Genomic DNA, 20,164 nt, shown 5'->3' on the forward strand with positions numbered 1-20,164 from the left:
TACATTGTACATTTTTTTTTTTTTTTTTGCCTAAAATGAATTTTAAAAACCCTTCTTTGATGATAAGAGGAAGCAAGAAGTTGAAAACCCCCAGGTACCTATAAATTAAGGGGAACAAAGGTGTAACTGAGGTGAGGAATGTGAGAGAGAGATGACTCTGGAGGAATCAGAAAAAGATTTCAAAAGTAAATGCTTTGGGGACATTATTATCCATGGATTTGTCTCATTTTATACTGTTTGCAAACAAAGGCACTGGTTGCCATTGTTCCCCATTATATTTTCAAGGCTCCTTGAATAGCAAATGGCCTTGGTAGATATAGATATAATCCCCCCAACCCCCAGAGCAAATGGTAGCTTTGATCACTGTCTGGTATACTAAAGATAATGTCTCTTCCTGGGGCAAAGTCACAGAAAATATGAATGCTTAGAATCAAAGAATCTGGATATGAAACCTGGTTCTGACACTTGCTGGTGAGGTATTTTACCCATTTTGGGTGTCAGATTTCTAATTCTGTAAAACAGTTTTAAGAAAATATGCTTCAATAACTGTTTATTTATTTATCTTATTTATTTATCTTATTTATTTATTTATTATGCTGACATTAAACAGATTGTTGCAAGTGATCTTATCTCAGGTAACTTTCCTTTTCTTCCTCTAAGAGTACCAAGGAAAATACACCGTAATCAAGGATGGCAGTTGCAATGGAAGGAATGACATGTGTTCTCCCCCATCCCTTGGCACAGGCACAACTAGGTGGAAGCCTGTCAAATCCTAAGTTGAGGCCACCAGAAGGGGGTGGGTAAGAGGAAAAAGCACAGTGAGAGTATTTCTAACAGGCTCAGAATTAGGCAACTGTTTACAGAAACTAGAAGATGGATGATAGATAGATAGACAGATAGATAGATAGATAGATATTATATATACAAACACACACACATATATATATATACCCACATACACACATATTTCAGAAAACACAAATTCTGTGCCTGAGTAGTTACATGTAGCTACAGCAGTTTCACAATGAATCTTGAATCTAGGTCTTTCCATTTTTCTGTGTGACTAATCATAACTAATGTTTCTTGCTCATAGTTATAAGACAGCTGTTGATGTTTCTGCCACCAGTTAGGAGGATTGGGAAGAAGCTGCTTTCCAGGAAATCCCAGTCAACTTCCAAATAGATCTCTTTGGTCAAAAATGTGTCACAGATCCAACTCTTTTTGTAAGGTAACCTGGGGAATAAAATACTTTTGTAGCAAAATTGGGGCTCTGCCAATAAGGAGGAAAGGGAGGATAGATATTGGTAGATAACTAGCAGCATCCTCCATGTGATAAACTGGAATGGGAGACTATGCTAGCTTTGATAAATTATGTCTGCCTCCATTTGATAGCTCTTGTCACATGTTGAATTATTTTCTATTGAATCTAAGGAATTGACTTAAATTCCATTCAAGTTTTAAGTTTGAAATGAAAGTCCCACATTTGTTCCACTTTACTCTTATTATTTCCACCAAACCCCGAATTTCTCCATTCTTTACCACTATATTCCATGGTAATATATCCAAAGCCTTCAGTTACAGCCCAGTGAAATCCATAGCAGTCAAATGGTCAAAAACCAGACTTCCTAGAAAATCCACCTGAGATGATTAGTTAAAGCAATCTGAAAAAGCAAGATATTTCACTGCCTGCCACATAATGTTTCTCCAGCCCCAGCCCCTGTAAAAATAAAATATCTTTAATGGAAGCCAACTCATTACCCCATAAAATTACTACAACACATGTGCTTGAAAATGTAAGACAGATATTCTTAACTTGGCATGCCACAGTGACCACAGAAATGTTCTCCAAGAAATGATTTCATTTTGTTGGTTTTATATTTAAAGTCACATTTTTGGCAGGCAATCCCAAAGACAAAGTTCCAAGAGTAAACTGGCCTATGGGATAGAACTCAGACTTTTGGTCATTTTCCCACATGTGTTTAAATAGCTTACCTGTCCTTGTATACCTGACATAATGATCTAGAAGCCTGGCTCTGTTCCTTCTAGTTGTAGACCTCTTTTTGCCATCTTTCCTGCTACCCTGAATACTGAGTGTAGTTTATTACTTTAGCACACATATGTGGGGTTATAAAACAGTCTAGATTTGAAGTGCTACTCTGGCACTTAATAGTAGTGTAACTTAGACAAATTGCATAACCATACTTTGCTTCAGTTTACTCATCTATAAAATAAGCATCATAATAACGTCTGCATCATAAAACTGTTATGAAGATTGGATCAGTTAATATATTAAAGTTCTTAAAATAGTACCCAGCATGTAGCGTGATATAGGTGGTAGCTGTTATTATTATCACCCAGCTGGATAACAGGACATGACCTAAATTAGCCAGCAAAATGACTCCCTGAGGTAAGCCTGCCAAAACCAGAATAAAATAATTCTGTAGAAATGTGTGTGGAAGCCGACAGATATTCCCCCAAATTCTATAAATATAAGGGACTCAGCTGAGTGATCAGGGAAAGTTACCTGGGATTCAAATTCACTATTTCCTCTGGATGCTTATGAAATTTTCATGAACAGAAGAACCTCAGGTTCCTTCATTTTATAAAGAAAAATCTGATCTGTGTGCAAATACAAGGTTACATAAATAATTAGTGGAAAACTTTCTGGGCCCTAATGCAGTGACTTTCTTTCCTATATTAAGGTAAGATAATTTCTTTATTCCTTCTCAAGTGAAGATAAGAAGAGAAATACAAGAATCTGAAACAGGCTATAAATCTCCATAATCTCTGCTTACGAAGAGGCCCATTCCAACTCAGAAATATTTACTTAACGCAGAATCTTGAAATTGTAGAAGTCTTTGGGTTTGGAGCTTTATAACTATTTACTCAGCTGATTATTTCCATTTCTTACAGTGAAATGTGAAACTTGTTTGTTAATAGGATATGTGCATCTTGAAATCTTCAAGATAGGCAAAAAATGTCAGAGTTAGGTTTTCGCATTTGGGTGCCAAACTTATAATCTTAACCTCTTCCTCTTCTTTGCTTCTATTATTCTGATTTCAGAATAATGTCCAACACCATTATATACATTTCTGTAGCATTTTCATTTCCCAACGTGCTTTCCTTATTGGACTTATATCTCTCAACAATTGTTACTAGCTTTATCATCCTCACTTGACCAATGAGGAAATCAAACTTAGCAAGGATTCAGTGACCCTCTTCTAAGATCCCATGAGTAAAGGGGAAGCCTGATTTAAAAAAACAAACAAAAAGATAGGGTTTCTGAGTCATTCTTTCTTTCTTTTATTCAGTATTATCTTACCAATATGACTGTGTGTTTTCCATGTGCAATGAGGATAAGTGGTTCTAAAAAAGTCACTCAAGATCCTTTCTTAAAGCTTAGCTTATATCCAGATCAGTTATGTTTCATTTTAACACACAGTAAAAGTAATCAGTGTTATCAGTGAGTTTACAAACTAGTCAAAAGGTAAACTAAACCTGAGATATCAAGTATAAAGAAATAAGAGATTTTTAAGGTAACACTATAAAACGAATTATAAATGTGCCGAGGTCAATAAACCAGTGACCAGATAATCAGAGCCAATCAGAACCATAGACATAACTGAGAAACACTATCTGGAGGTCACCTTCACTGCTCCCTCCAAGTCTTACTGCCCCAGTCACGCTACAGCTCCCAGATTTAGTCACACCAGACTGGTTTCATTTCAGAGCACATCTCATGCAATCTCATCATGTCTTCCTACAATCTGTATTTCCTTTACATCTTCTCTGGTGCTTCTGTTATTTAAAAATGATTTGCTTATCATTTTATTTATCCTTCAAAGTATAGTTCAAAAGTTTCCAAGACTGATAAAATTACTGTTGTTTAGGAACCCTCAACCAGTAACTGGGGCCTCCTAGGAATGTAAGAGACTCTAGGAAATAAGAAGGAAAAGTCAGTTAATAATAACTCATCAAAGTTTCTCATCCTCATGAAATCAGGAGACTATTAGAGACTAAGAAAGTGATGATGTGATGTTTCAAGCTCATCTTCTGATTCGGTAATTTTATTGAGCAACAACTATTTTATTTTTCTAAATAAAAATACATCATTAATAAGATAAATTTACCCTCTTATGTTTTTATTATGATAGCAAGACAGATGATAATAATACATATATAACAACACACATACATATATAACTTATATAACTTGTGGTGAGTATGAAAACTCAAAAAGACAATAAGGTTATATTTGAGGGAAATGTAGACATTTTGGCTGAATCTCCAACACTTGCTTCATCATATCTGATGATGTTATTCATCATGATGTATAACAGCAATGCATGATTTGGAGAAGGACTTTAGTTCAAATGGTGATGACTCATATTTATAAATTATTTCCATCTACTTTATCAATGATTGGTTCAAGCATAATCATGTGACCCAGTTTCAGTGAATAAAATGTAAAACCAGTTTACTGTGGGCATTTGAGAAAGTTTAAAAAAAAATTGTTTTTTTATGGAAGAGCCCTAAGAAATCAATAGTTTTATTGTATTAACAAGCAGACTTGTGGCCCAGATTTTCCCTGAAATCATTTTTACCACCATGAAAGGGGAATCAGCTTTAGGAGGAAGATAATGATTTGGAAGCTGGAGTTTAAAAACGAAAGACCTTGTTAGGGTACTAAGTCAATCACCTGAAATTCACCTGACCTTAGGATCTCCTCCTGTAGGATCTAATGTTTCCTGCTGTTAACATAAACTTGAACCACATTTTCTTTTACCTGTTTCTGAAAACAAATGACACAAAAGGCTAGACGGTCAGGCAAGACCTCTCTGAGAAGGTGATATTTGGACTGAAACCTAAATGATGAGAAGTAGTCAACTGGCCAAAGATCTGGAGGAGTTGGAGACAGTCAGGATAAAGATGCCAAAGAGTAAAGAAATAACAATCAGCTTTTTGAGGGACAGAAGGAAACCCAGTGTGATTGATGAAGTGTGAGCCAAAGAGAATGGGATAAGAACAAATTGAAAGATACACAAAAGTCAAGAGTTTTAACTGAGGTTTTAATAGATTCACAACAACCTTTCTTTGAAAAGTTTAGCAGAAATTGAAGTTTTTGCTATTCTTTCTGAAGTCATGTATTTTTCATGACATCCAATGCAAAGAACACCTTAAATGCTCTCTAGACCCTCAGCTAAGATCAACATCCAGAATTTGCAGATCCTAAATTAGATGATTCAGATAGAACACTAAATAATATACATCCTTTTGCTGGGTTATAAAAATCCAAGAACATAGTTGGAAAAGCTTTGATGATAAAGAATTTATTGTAGGACAAATGGAAAGAGAAAAGAGACAGTCAATATTCAGACTTCTGGGCATACAACAATTCTGCTTTAAAGTGATTTTTAAATATTCACAGCTGAATGGAGAATTAGAGCATTAAACTCTCACTGCTTATCTTCATAGTTTGTTTTATTATTGATTCAAATCCTTAACGTATTGTAAAACTAACTGCTCCCTACTTCACTCATCTGTGTAACATTTGTACTTATTCTATTTTAAACCTAATTGTTTAGTTAAGGGCGTATGTATCTATGTCTTTCCCAGTAGATTGTAAATTCCTGGAGAAGAGACAACTTTGAAATCTCTTTTGAATTCCCTCATCATCTGACAGTTCTATCAATTTAACAGAAACTGAGTACATTTTTGATGAATTAAATGCTTCTTAGTTGCCATTTAACACTGGCAGACAGGTGCTAAGATTCCATTTTTCAATAATTATATAGAATGCATACTAGGTAAGCACATTCCAATAGTTTATGATAATATTTTATACAAAAGAAGTATTCTATTTCAGTTTATGAATAATTACAGGTTTTTTGGGTCTATCTTAGAAATTTGACTGATGTCTGAGTTTCAGAAACCAATAATTCCTTCATTTGTTTTATAGAAACAACTGCTTTAATTGCAAACATCTGTCTAAAAACGTACCTTCATTCACAATATTCTTTAGATATTGGTTTGTTAAGGAATCAGTTTCTGGCACCCAACATTTGGTTTTGATGTCCTTCCTATGTGTTCCCAGAGCAACATGGTTTGTATGACTCAACCTATGTAGTTTATTCTTACATTGATAGATAAACTATACATGTTTGGTTGATTAATTAAGAAAAAGTCTGTGATATCCAACTTCCTTCCCACCCACAAGCGCTTATCAATAAGATAGTCAATATAATAATGTCTGCCATATGACTGATAAATAAATAAATGAATAAATATTAATGTTGTTGACATTTGCAAAGTAGCATATATTATGCCAAGAACATTCACACACATTATTTAATTTCATCCTCAAGTGTTCTTCTAAATCCAATAATCCTTCACCTGTTCTCCATTTCCATCTTCAGGCTAAGGGAATGGAAATTGAAACTCAAAATGAGTTTTTCTGAAACTGAATATAAATCTAAAGGATTCTGGAAATAAATATATATATTTTTAGAACAATTCACTTGTGTTCAATATACACTATTCACTGAGTCTAAGAATTCCTTGAGAGCCAGGGGATTATTTATTTAAGGTGTTCTTTTCAGCCTCCTACTGTAATGCCTAGCATGTGCTATGTGCCCATTAAAGGCCAATTGAATTTGAACAAGAAGGATTATTTCTTAAAATTCTCAACAGTAAAGGTACAAGTACAAGAAAAATATACTTTATTTCCTAGCCAAATCAAAGCTTTGTTTACTCAGATATTTCTTTTTTCAATTATTCTGCTTAACTAAGATTTTACTGAAGTAAAATAACCTATTAAATAAAATCACTTTCTCAGGCAAACTAACATATTTTATTTTGCTTTAAATTTTCATTAGCAGCCTTAAAGAATGCTATTTTAAATATATTATAAATATATACTTATATATTCAAAGCTGATTATATTACCATGTTTATCTTGCTATTTGCTGAACATCTTAATAAGTAAACCTGATTCATTTTTAAGCTTTTGAAAGAAAATGTTCTTGTAGCTGCTAGTTCATCTTGGGTGAATCAGGACTAGTTCCCACAATTAATTTCTGAGGTTTTAAACCCATCAAAGAGAAAGTGCAAATGACTTAACGTTTGGAAGAATGTCAGTGTCCAGTCTATCATGATCTGCTTGTAAGCAAACTTCAGCTCCTCTTCCTGGTTCCAATCGAGGTTAAAATGAAACTTTTTGGATCTGCTTCTGAATGTTCTCTATCTTCAGAGAGAAAAACTACTAACTTATTGACATCTCAGTTGGCTACATAATTGATATATTTCAAACTGTGTATTTACTTTTATTTAAAGTATTGCTTTACCTTTACAAATGTAATACACTTTAAAAATCCCATGAAAATATAAGTTTAGATTTCTGTTATATTGAGTTATTTGACATTAAACAAGGAAAATAAAATAATTTTTTATCTGTTTCAAATAAATTAAGATATAAAAGCAGCTCCCATTTTTTCCTCTGATTTATCATGTAGTTGCTGTAATACAAAGAGGAATGAATCCATCATCAAACATCTGTACTTCAATGTCAACATGTGGTTCAGTAGCAAACAAGTGATTCCATGATTTAAATGAAGAGCTAGCAGGTTTGAATCTTAGGTTGAATCAGTTTCTAGAATTTCTTCTAAAATTTGAATGAACAATTCTGGGAAAATTATTTGTGATAAGTAATGAAGAGAATATATCATTATTGTTGTTTGTTTGGTTTGTTTGTTTGAAAGACATCCTGGGATTCCTGAGGAACATATAACAGCCAGACTCACTATCACATCAGGCTGGGATTCTTTAGCTTTTATGCCAGTCCAGAGGCCAGGGATGGCACTGTTGAAGCATTTTCACCACAGGCCACTCTCTTGTTAAGGTGGCAATTTGTGTATTTCCTCCAAACCTTTTGTTTTAATTATTAAATAAAACTGCCCAGAGAGATTTTTGTTGTTGCTGTCAGATTTATATCAGGCAGGCTGTATTCTCTGCATTCCCTAAAACATCTCCATATCTCACAACAATTAGCTACTCGGTTGCCTTTCAATTTCTTAAGAAGGACACTCACATGTCACAAGAGAACTTAGCTAGGTATAAACAGACAATGAAATCAAAGCTGTACCAACCCTACCACCACAGAATCGTGAACTTCAAGAAGTTTCAGGGATCTTCTAGCCCAGTATTTCATTTTACAGATGAAAAATTCTGAGGGTCAGTTTGGCTCAAGGCTTTTCCAAGATCATAGCACTTACTAGCAGGTACATCTTTTGGCTCCTGGATTTGTTTTTCCTAAATCTCTGATTCCTCAGATCTCATTGCCATTCTTGTATCCTTCGGTGAAGGACTGGCATCTTCCAGACTTCTCTTTCATATCCTTCTGGTTGTTTTAGGCCACAGGGAGGCACTGGTGGAAGACTGGAAGACTAGAGGAAGAAAGAAGCAAACAGTGTCTTAACAATATCTGTACATGGTAATATTGCATTTTTCATCTGTGAGTATGATTAGACAATCAAGATTTAATCTTTTCATCACAGATGGAAAATTTCAATGTTTCAAGGGGCTGGTTAGGTCACATACATGAATAAAGCAGGCACAGTTGAAACCATGGAGAACACTCAGCCTATCTAGAGAAGATAGACTACCACACAGCTCCAGACAACTACTTTCCTGTATAAAGCTGGCCCATGCTGCTGACTTCTCTGATTTTTTCATTGAAAGAAAACACCTAGAACTGCATGTGAAATTTTCTTTCTTTTAAGTGATAGAAAGCATTTCAATTTTTAAAAACCACTATATGGGTCAAATGCAATTTAACTGTGAGAGAAATCTGGCAGACAGTTTATGATTCTGGCTTTGGAACAACAGCTCACCTAGGGAGGAAAAGTGCATTTAAATATTCACCATGAAGTGGAGGGTTAAAGCAATCACTGGAGTATTTTCTTTCCCCCACTGCCCTGCACATCTAATACTTGGTGATTTCAAATAATCATTCTATCTTGCTAAAACATCTTAACATAGCTGCTTACATATTTAACTTCACTTAGTGTATTTAAATACAGACCAAGCATGATCATACAGAGTTTTTAGGAGTTAAAAGGGCAAGATTTGATTAAGACCATGAAACTGAGTTGCCAAAAAACAAACAAATCTTGTTGTAAGTACATGGCATACCTTTAGTTATTATCTACAAATAAACCCTGGTAATGAGGTTTGGAGATCCTCTCAGTTGCATGTTGATGATATATTCTCTCTGTGGAACTGACTCTAAACCATTAAGCAAGCTTGTTCCTGCCACCATGGCTGTTAATTTGACAAGACACTGTCACATTAAGTAGAACAAACATGTTTTCACCCAGTCAGCCATCCAGAACCGACATGGCTGTTACTCTAACAACTGGATATTGATTGGAATCACTCACCCCTTCTGACCCTCCACTGGGAGGTGGAGACCAGGCTCAAGCTGACTGAAGATTTGCCTCATTGGCACACATGGGTAGCATGTTAAGGATAGCCACAAATTTTAAACCATTTAGCTCCTTGTCATGCTCATCCTTCAGGCACTGTCTCATTCTCAGTTTCTTCAATGGGGCAATAGGCTCCCAATAAATCATTGTTTATTAATTTTATGGATCTGCACATCCATTTGTGAGGATGAATTGGTGCTGTTTTAGCATTTGCAACTTTATAAATGCAAAACATAATAAGGCACACAAAGGAATTTTATAAGAAGTCCATAAAAATAAAAAAAAATTAAAATCTTTTGTATTCTAGAAGGGAGGATGTAGTCTGCCTTCTCTTTTTAATCTATGTGATTGACAGACATCCACTTAGTTTTTGAATGACCAAATTACTTAACCCAGATATAATCTTAAAAGTCTGCAAATCAAACTCACTGAAAATAGAAATGATACTTAACTGATGCTAACTGTTTTTAATCTGGCTATTTGTAACCTGCTTATTAATATGGGTACCTAACAGTTAGTAGAGGTTGCTTTTTACTCAGTCATTCATTTACCACAAATAAATTTTAACATATGAAATTGCTGAGTCTCATTTACCTGTGTCTTTGTGTCAGTCTCAGCATATGTTAGGCCCTGCTCTGTTCACTACACTTCATGTTCATGAGAATATCTCATGGTTAAAAAGAACCTTAAAGAACATTTAATCAAATTGTTCACCAGACTCCCTTGCCTTCTCTGGAACAGTCTCAAGAAGTGGGCATCCAATATTTGCTTGAACACCTCCAGTGATGCTGAATTCATTAAACTCATAACCACCTGGAGAATTTTATTAAAACTTTAGACATAAATCCTCTGTTTATCTAGTATAGATCAAATCCTTCTTCTGCAGGGAAGTAATTTAAATATTCAAAAATAGTAATGGTGTTCTCTTTCTGTTTTCTCCAAGAGCTATGGTTTGGATTTGTGTCCCCGCCCAAATCTCATGTCAAATTTTAATCCCTAGTGTTGGAGGTGGGGCCTGGTAGGAGGTGATTGGATCATGGGGGTTGATTTCCCCCTTTGCTGCTATTCTCATGATAGAGTTCTCCTAAGATCTGGTTGTTTAAAAGTGTGTGGCACCTCTCCACATCTCTCTTCCTTCTGTTCCAGCCATGTGAAGTGCCTGGCTCCTTCCTTGCCTTCTGCCATGATTGTAAGTTCCCTGAGACCTCCCCAGAGGCTGATGCTGCTGTGTCTCCTGCAGAGCCTGCAGAACCATGAGCCAATTAAACCTCTTTTCTTTATAAGTTACAGTTTCAAGTATTTCTTCATAGAGATGTGAGAAAGGACTAATACATCCAGCTAAACACCTCAGTTCTTTGAACTATTTATTCTATAGCAGCAGTCTGCAAACTGTGATCTGAGAGCTGCATCCAACCTTTCACCTGTTTTTGTAAATAAAGTTTTATTAGAACATGTCCATTCAATTACATATTTCCTAAACCGCTTTTATACTACAATGGCAGAATTGAGTAGCTGTGAAAGAGTGTGTATGTACAGCCCCCAAATATTGAATAACCTGGCCTTTAAAAAAAACAAATTTTTGGCTGCTGTCTCATACCATATTGTGTCAAGAACCCTCATCATCTTTATTCTGGATGTCTTTTAAGTTTTTCGCTACTGCTGTAACACTGTGACCTGCAAAACTTGAGAAGCTTGTGTCACTTGTTCTTGATACATTCTGTTGATGCAGAAAACAGTTCTTTGGCTTACAAAAATTCTCCATCATAAAGCACAAAGAAATCCCCAGTTAGACCACTGAGATTAGCCTGATTTATAGCAGAAAATATACATTGTTTTCTGCTTTTCTCCAAGTGTATTCTTATTTTACTGTTTCATCATTGCTTTAAAATATACTTTTGGGTACCTGTTATTGCAGAACATTGTTGTAGACATTGCATAAAATACTAAACGGGACAGAATATTTCTCAAAAGAGTTTGTATCTGGTTGTATGGAGGAAAATATTTATAAAATAACTGATATATTTGGGGTTTTAAAAATCTCCCTTCACTAGAGCATCAGCTCCACAAGGGCAGGGCGCCTTGTCTGCTTGGCTCTATAATGTCTCCTCAGTGCCTAGAATGGTGCTTGGCACATGGAAAATTATTGTTAAATATTGGTGGGATGAGGGAAAAGATTAGAAGAGGGAGACAAAGTATAGTAAAACATTAAGTTATGAAATAAAGACTATACAAAAAAACAGGAACTCTGGGAAGAAATAGATCAACATGGTCTGGACATAGAGCTGGGTAGAAACTTCATCATGGAATCTAACTTCTCCTTTAAAAATAGATACATCTTTTATAATGTACAGATTATTATTTATCACCTGTATCAGAATCCTCTAGTTCGCTTATTAAAAGCAGAGATTCTTGATGCCTCTGAGGACCACCTAAATCAGAATCTGGCTGCCATGCCCAGAAATGATTCTTATGAATCCTAAAATCTGAAAACTACCCCTCTCGACAGAAAGTGACACAGTCTCTATATGAATACCTCTGGTGGTGAATAACTGATACCACCACAAGGCCAGCTTCTATATTTGTTAGTTGCTGAAAAATAATTATTGACCAGGAGCAATGGCTCATGCCTTTACTAAGCCCAGCACTTTGGGAGCCTGAGGTGGGCAGATCACAAGGTCAGGAGTTCGAGACCAGCCTGGCCAAAATGGTAAAACCTGGTCTCTACTAAAAATACAAAAATATTAGCTGGGCGTGGTGGTACACACCTGTAGTCCCAGCTACTCGGGAGGCTGAGGCAGAAGAATTGCTTGAACCCGGGGATAGTGTTTGCAGTGAGCTGAGATCGCACTGCTGCACTCCAGCCTGGGGGACAGAGTGAGGCTCTGTCTCAAATATATATATATATATATATATAATTATTTACTGAGTTACAATATGCCTCCTATCATTTCCAATCATTGGTCTCAGTTGCATTCATTAGAGTCACATGGGACAAATTTATTTTTTCTCTTTCATATGACAACTCTTCAAACGTGGAAGGTGTTCTATAAAATGTCTTCTTCTAGCTCAGCATTACTTAGATGCTCTTATCTTTGTAGTTGCCATTCACTAGCAGAACTTCCCAGGGTCTATCAGTTAACCCAACATTCTGCTGAGGTGCCAGAGGAACCTGGCACTTAGAGCCAAGTAAATAGTTTGGGAATCTGCAAATAAATCTCTTTTCCTTCTACACCAAGTGAAACAGTCTGCCTCAGCCCATTCCTCATTCACACCTGAAGCCAGAGTATGTACCTCCCTGTCTAGCCCTTTATGTTCAGTCTCAGCAGACTCATTGGAAGGGGTTGAGGAGATACGTGCTCATAGATCATGGACTCCAGTCTCCACACAATTCTTAACACACCTGTCAAGTTCTATATTTCCCAACATCCATCTTAAAATGTGTCTCCCAGAACAAACTGATGTAGAGGTCAATATCTAAGTCAGAGTTAGACTTTACCACTAATTAGCTGTGCAACCTTGGGTAATTACTGTTTAAATTCTTTTAGCCTCCATTTGCTTAATCTATAAAATAGAAATAATAGCACTGCTTCATATGGCTGTAAGAATTAAATGTGGTAAAGCAATTAAAATAGTACCTGGTGATATACAGTGAGTAATATAGGCCAAGCAATTAACATAGTACCTGCTGGTATACAGTGAGTTTTCAATAAATGTCAGCCATTATTATTATCTTCTTGGTAGAATGAGACCATTACAGGCCGGGCGCGGTGGCTCACGCCTATAATCCCAGCACTTTGGGAGGCCGAGGCGGGTGGATCACGAGGTCAAGAGATCGAGACCATCCTGGTCAACATGGTGAAACCCCGTCTCTACTAAAAATACATAAAATTAGCTGGGCATGGTGGCGCATGCCTGTAGTCCCAGCTACTCAGGAGGCTAAGGCAGGAGAATTGCTTGAACCCAGGAGGTGGAGGTTGCGGTGAGCCGAGAGTGCGCCATTGCACTCCAGCCTGGGTAACAAGAGCGAAACTCTGTCTCCAAAAAAAAAAAAAAAAAAAGAATGAGACCATTACAACCCCGCAATCCTGTGAATGTTATGATATTTTTATTTACATTCCTATCTCCTTGTGCAGATGATGAGAACACAGGCAGGGGCCACATCTGACTTATATCTAGCTCCAGGTACTAAAGAACCACTGGGGAGAGCTCAGTCATATAATCCAATACTATCCAAATAAGTTTCCAACCTCTCCAGTATTTTGCATATTACCAAACCCCGACTTTGTGCTTCTAAACTAGGTCAACCTAATACATGCACTCTGGGTAACCATCACACCACCCTCTTCTTCATAATCATCTGGAATCCAGCTTCCCTGCCCCTGCCCTTGCACCTATGTTGAGTCCATCACCCTGTCTTACAACTGATCCCCTGGCTTGGTCACACATTTTTAGTTATGTGTTCACTTTATGGACATACGGACTAGATTTGAGCTTGCTCTCTGACTTGCCCATATCTGACCCTTGTGAGTAGCCATGCTGGTTTTCTGAGTTGCAAACTCCTAGAGCCTAGAGCAGCACCTTGTGTTGGACATCTTGCCAGCACTTCAGCCATGTCTGCCCTATTATCTGAGAGAAAAGCAGTCAGGGAATGAGAAAGATGCCATGATACAGGATTGGCAACACATCAGACTGATCTGGCTCACCATGTCATTCTAGTTTCAACTCCTTTGCTTTGCAGACAAAGGGTAAGAGCAACACATCATTAATATATTATCACATTATCAGTGATGAAGTGCTAATAAAGTTAGTTCAACAAGACATGAGTTACGTATAGGTAGCTCCCAGAAAATTTTATCAGCATCAGCTCTGGAAGTCAGGATGATGATGACATCAGGTCTTAAAAGCAAACTGCAGGGGTTGAATCTGACCTCTTTTGTCTTTGTGGCGGTGGCTCAACACCCAATCAATCTTACAACAGGAGTGTGATGCTTTGTGCAAAAGAGGCTGGCGCAATTCAGCTGAGTGGGCGGGTTGATGGAAAGTGACTCTGGCATTGCTGAGTTCAAAGGGAATTAAGGATTCATGAGAACACCGCACAGGCAGGCAAGCATAGATCCCCGGATGAATGCCGAATGAGTCACAAGGGAGATCTGGCTGGACTTCGAATCCCAAATAAGCAAGGAATTGCCTTTTGATGATGCTGAACTATAAATAACATGACCTCAGAAATTTCTGACCTCAGAAAACAAAGTTCTCCTTTTACAGTGACAGGAATGAGCAACAAGGACTACAAGACTAAATGCATATGTTATCGACAGATGCTTTATATACATATATATACATACATGAAATGCTTTACTTAAAGGACACTGCCACTCTAAAAGCAGTTATGAAGCAATTTTGAAGAAATATACTTTTTTCTCATTAATGGTATTTTAACTATAGTAAAAAAGTCATGGGTGGAATTCGAAAAATTTCATTTTTCTGGGCCACTTTACTGGCAATATAATTACACTCATTTTCTCTGGTCCTACTCTGGGCCTGGTTATGAAATTGCTAATATCTAAGCATCACATGTCATAAAAATGAGTGTGTTTCAGGTTTGCCTACCACTGTTTTACCTCTAACTCCTTACCCTTTTTTGAATTTCTTTCTTTCAATCATGGATGGAAAACAAAGAAACAAAAATTGTATTTTTTACCAGGATTTTCCAAAAGTTGAAAACAATGTGTCCAAAATCCTTGGGTTTTAAATATTTGTCTCTGTTGTGCTTGTCATGAGCAGCTCTTGTGGAATCCCTCACTGTAGGATTTGATGAATTAGTGCACACCTTGCTCACAACCAGGAAAGGTGTTAAGTGCTGTATCCTTGTGACTTATCCAATTCTGCAAGGGTGGATGGGCCTTATTTTCAGCTGTGCCCACATAATTGCCAAAATAGAGGAAGTCAATATCCTGCTTAACATCTAATATTGCTCTGTATTCGTCAAATGTCCAGGATAGAGTGATATGCCTCAACACTGGAGCTATAGGTATACATTTTTTAAGTATATACAGAATCACATACGTACATAAACCTGATCCAATACCGTATTCTCACCATTGCAGCTTTCAATATAATATGTCAAACAACAGGAACTAAACCAGGCCTAATTTAGGGGAAATAAATTATGTATGTAGAGGCCTGGATCAACATGGCTATACTCAACTGTAATGTTCAGCAAGCTGATTAAACCAAGGCAAATCTGAACTCTAGACTACGTGACCAGAATTCCATTAACATGGTCCCTGCATCATCTAGGAAGAATTCATCTACTTCCTCTGCTCTCTTCCAATTTCTGACTGTTCTCTCTGTAGTTACTTGTCAATTAAAAGGAAGGAGACAGTGCTGCTGCTACATTGTGTTCCTATCTTCAGTAACATCTACTAAGAAAATTCCAGCACCTTGTCTGACAAATGCAAATAAATTATATCTATTTGATTAATCACAGTAATATACACAGGCCACTCATCTTTTATTAAAAAGAATCACTAGCTTGTCAGAACTTTCTGAGGGTTTTTATTGTTTTCCTCAATTTTTATGGTAATGTAAAGGAGAGTCATGCTACAAAAATTGAATACTTATTTTCCTTGAATGTAATTTACACCATGTAAACTCCTCTTTGATACTTTAAAATTACTCTGTTGGCTCCTCACCTGGGATTTTTATAATATAAATAAAATATTCTCTGCGTTAAAACTTAGGTATATAAATAAATAAATCTATACATTCTTTTCTCTTAAAAGAATTACAGATCGGAATGTACAATACAAAATATATTTTTATTCTTATAATCTTCTCTTACAATATGCCTGCCCATTATACATTAGAACCAGGTTTTGGCCCTACTGAAGTTCATCTGTGCAAGTAACATATATTAATGCAAAAATCTGATTATTTTCCTCATAATAGAAGCACATGAAAATTTGCTTAGAATATACAGAAGCAAATAATAGAAAAATTGATATCTAAGAAATTTGGTGGAATATCAGAATAGTATTAAAGGCCTTTTTGAGTTTTAACCAAAAAAAAAAAAAGGAAAGAAAGAAAGAAAATAGGAAGGAAGGAAGGGAGGGAGGGAGGAAAGGAGAGAGAGAGAGAAAGAGAGACCTTCCTTCAGCAACATGTTTAGAGGTTCAGCCCTAAGACACCATTCACCATGCGCCATCCGGCCTCAGTCCATCTTCCCAGTCCTTCCTCTCCTCCTTACCCCTTGCACTAACCTACTAATCTCTAGTCCCTGAATATACACACTATCATACCACCATGACTTTGCCCATCCTGCTCACTGTCTTTCCACCTCCTCATCCCTCCTCTATCTATTGGGATCCACTTATTTTCTGAGACTTGATTTAGATGTCACCTTTCCTGTGAAATCCTCCTCAAGTATGTCTTGTTCCACATCTCCTACTCACCCAACTCAGAAGAATGTCAGCCCCTGGCACAGCAAGTACAGTTTGTCTATGTTCTTTAGCCCCTAATACAGGAACTGACATAAGCAGTGGATGATGAACAAATTAACCAATTGCCAACGAACAAATTATTTCTTCAGTCTCTATCACTTCTTCTTTTTCAACCACATTTTGCTTTTTATTATTTTTATTTTTTTAACTTTTATTTTAGGTTCAGGGGTACATGTGCAGGCTTGTTGTATACATAAACTCATGTAACAAGGGTTTATTTACAGAATATTTCATTACCCAGGTACTAAGCCTAGTACCCAAGCTATTTTTTCTGCTCTTCTTCCTCTTGCCCTTCACAATCAAATAGGCCCCAATGTATGTTGCTCCTTTTTTGGTGTTCATCAGTTATCATCACTTAATTCACACTTATAAGTGAGAACATGTGATATTTGGTTTTTTGTTCCTGCATTAGTTTTCTTTTTTTTTTTGATTGTGAAAGATCTTTATTTTTAAATTTATTATTATTATTATTTGCTCTTCTTTTTTAAAATATATACTTTATTGCACTTTAGGTTCTGGGATACCTGTGAAGAACATGTAGGAGTGTTGTGTAGGTACATACATGGCAATGTGGTTTGCTGCCTCCATCCCCATCACCTATATCTGGCATTTCTCCCCATGTTATCCCTCCCCAACTCCCCATCCCCTGCTGTCCCTCCCCTAGTCCCCACCAACAGACCTCAGTGTGTGATGCTCCCTTCCCTGTATCCATGTGTTCTCATTGTTCAACCTGCCTGTGAGTGAGAACATGCAGTGTTTGATTTTCTGTTCTTGTGTCAGTTTCTTGAGAATGATGACTTCCAGGTTCATCCATGTCCCTACAAAGGACACGAACTCATCTTTCTTTTATGGCTGAATCGTTTTCCATGGTGTATATGTGCCACATTTTCCCTGTCTAGTCTATCATTGATGGGCATTTGGGTTGGTTCCAAGTCTTTGCTATTGTAAACAGTGCCACAGTGAACATTTGTGGGCATGTGTCCTTATAATAGAATGATTTATAATCCTTTGGATATATACCGAGTAATGTGATTGCTGGGTCAAATGGAATTTCTATTTCTAGGTCCTTGAGGAATCACCACACTGTCTTCCACAATGGTTGAACACTCCCACCAACAGTGTAAAACTGTTCATATTTCTCCACATCCTCTCCAGCATCTGTTGTCTCCAGATTTTTTAATGATCGCCATTCTAACTGGCATGAAATGTAGTTTTGATTTGCATTTCTGTACTGAACAGTGATGATGAGCATTTTCTCATATGTTTGTTGGCCTCATACATGTCTTCATTTGAAAAGTGTCTGTTCATATCCTTTGCCCACTTTTGAATGGGTTTGTTTGATTTTTTTCTTGTAAATCTGTTTTAGTTCTTTGTAGATTCTGGATATAAGTCCTTTGTCAGATGGGTAGACTGTAAAAATTTTTTCCCATTATGGTGGTTGCCAGTTCACTCTAATGATTGTTTCTTTTGCTGTGCAGAAGCTCTGAAGTTTAATTAGATCCCATTTGTCTGTTTTGGCTTTTGTTGCCATTGCTTTTGGTGTTTTAAGTCATGAAGTCTTGCCTACACCTATGTCATGAATGGTTTTGCCTAGGTTTTCTTCTAGGGTTTTTATGGTGTTAGGCCTTATGTTTAAGTCTTTAATCCATCTGGAGTTAATTTTAGTGTAAGGTGTCAGGAAGGGGTCCAGTTTCTGCTTTCTGCACACGGCTAGCCAGTTTTCCCAAACACCACTTATTAAACAGGGAATCCTTTGCCCATTGCTTGTTTTTGTCAGGTTTGTCAAAGATCAAATGGTTGTAGATTTGTGGCATTTCCTCTGAGGCCTCTGTTCTGTTCCATTGGTCTCTATCTCTGTTTTAGTACCAGTATCTTGCTGTTTTAATTACTGTAGACTTTTAGTGTAGCTTGAAGTCAGGTGGCATGATGCCTCCAGCTTTGTTCTTTTTACTTAGAATTGTCTTGGTTACGTGGGCTCTCTTTTGGTTCCATATGAAGTTTAAGGTAGTTTTTTTTCCAGTTCTGCGAAGAGGGTTATAGGTAGATTGATGGGGATAGCGTTGAATCTATAAATTAGTTTGGTAAGTATGGCCATTTTCACAATATTGATTCTTCCTAACCATGAGCATGGAATGATTTTCCATGTTTGTGTCCTTTCTTATTTCGTTGAGCAGTGGTTTGTAGTTCTCCTTTAAGAGGTCCTTTACATACTTTGTTAGTTGTATTCCTAGGTATTTTATTCTCTTTGTAGCAACTGTGAATGACAGTTCATTCTTGATTTGGCTCTCTTTAAGTCTGTTTTTGGTGTATAGAAATGCTTGTGATTTCTGCACATTGATTTTGTATCTTCAGACTTTGCTGAAGTTGCTTATCAGTTTAATATTTTGGGCTGAGATGATGGGGTCTTCTAAATGTAAAATTATGTTGTCTGCAAATAGGGATAATTTGACTTCTTCTTTTCCTAATTGAATGCACTTTATTTCTTTTTCTTGTTTAATTGCTCTTGCTAGAACTTCCAATACTGTATTGAATAGAAGTGGTGAGAGAGGGCATCCTTGTCTAGTGCCAGATTTCAAAGGAAATGGTTCCAGTTTTTGCCCATTCAGTATGATATTGGCTGTGGGTTTGTTGTAAATAGCTTTTATTATTTTGAGATACCTTCCATCGATACCCAGTTTATTGAGAGTTTTTAGCATAAAGGGCTGTTGAATTATGTCGAAGACCTTCTCTGCATCTGCTGAGATATGTGGTTTTTGTCTTTGGTTCTGTTTATGTTGTGAATTACGTTTATAGACATGCATATGTTGAACCAAACTTGCATCCCCGGGATGAAGCCTACTTGATCATGATGGATTAGCTTTTTGATGTGCTGTTGCAATCAGTTTGCAAGTATTTTATTGAAGATTTTTTTATCTATGTTCATCATGGATATTGGCCTTAAGTTTTCTTTTCTTGCTGAGTCTCTGCTGTGTTTTGGTATCAGGATGATGTTGGTCTCATAAAATGATTTGGGAAGGATTCCCTCTTTTTAGATTGTTTGGAATAGTTTCAGAAGGAGTGATACCAGCTCTTCTTTGTGTGTCTGGTAGAATTCAGCTGTGAACCCATCTGGACCTGGGCTGTTATTGGTTGGTAAGCTATTAATTTCTGCCTCAATTTCAGCATTTGTTATTGGTCTAT

At 36.7% G+C, this 20,164-nt stretch overlaps 2 long non-coding RNA genes across 2 annotated transcripts in view; one reads left to right on the forward strand and one right to left on the reverse strand.

The window, feature by feature from the left end:
- The window catches only part of LOC105720171 (uncharacterized), a 35,669-nt gene extending 27,234 nt beyond the window's left edge, over positions 1-8,435 (reverse strand). The window contains exon 1 of the long non-coding RNA XR_001108086.2: positions 8,271-8,435. This is a non-coding gene — a long non-coding RNA (uncharacterized LOC105720171). The remainder of the gene's footprint in view (positions 1-8,270) is intronic.
- Positions 1-20,164, forward strand: part of LOC110569193 (uncharacterized) — a 52,675-nt gene that overhangs the window by 9,585 nt on the left and 22,926 nt on the right. The window contains exons 2-3 of the long non-coding RNA XR_002479328.2: positions 1,094-1,228; positions 13,616-13,720. This is a non-coding gene — a long non-coding RNA (uncharacterized LOC110569193). The remainder of the gene's footprint in view (positions 1-1,093; positions 1,229-13,615; positions 13,721-20,164) is intronic.

Source organism: Aotus nancymaae, unplaced genomic scaffold (genome assembly GCF_030222135.1).
Source record: "Aotus nancymaae isolate 86718 unplaced genomic scaffold, 86718_ANA_hifiasm-v0.15.2.pri h1tg000059l, whole genome shotgun sequence".
NCBI classification, from domain to species: domain Eukaryota; kingdom Metazoa; phylum Chordata; class Mammalia; order Primates; family Aotidae; genus Aotus; species Aotus nancymaae.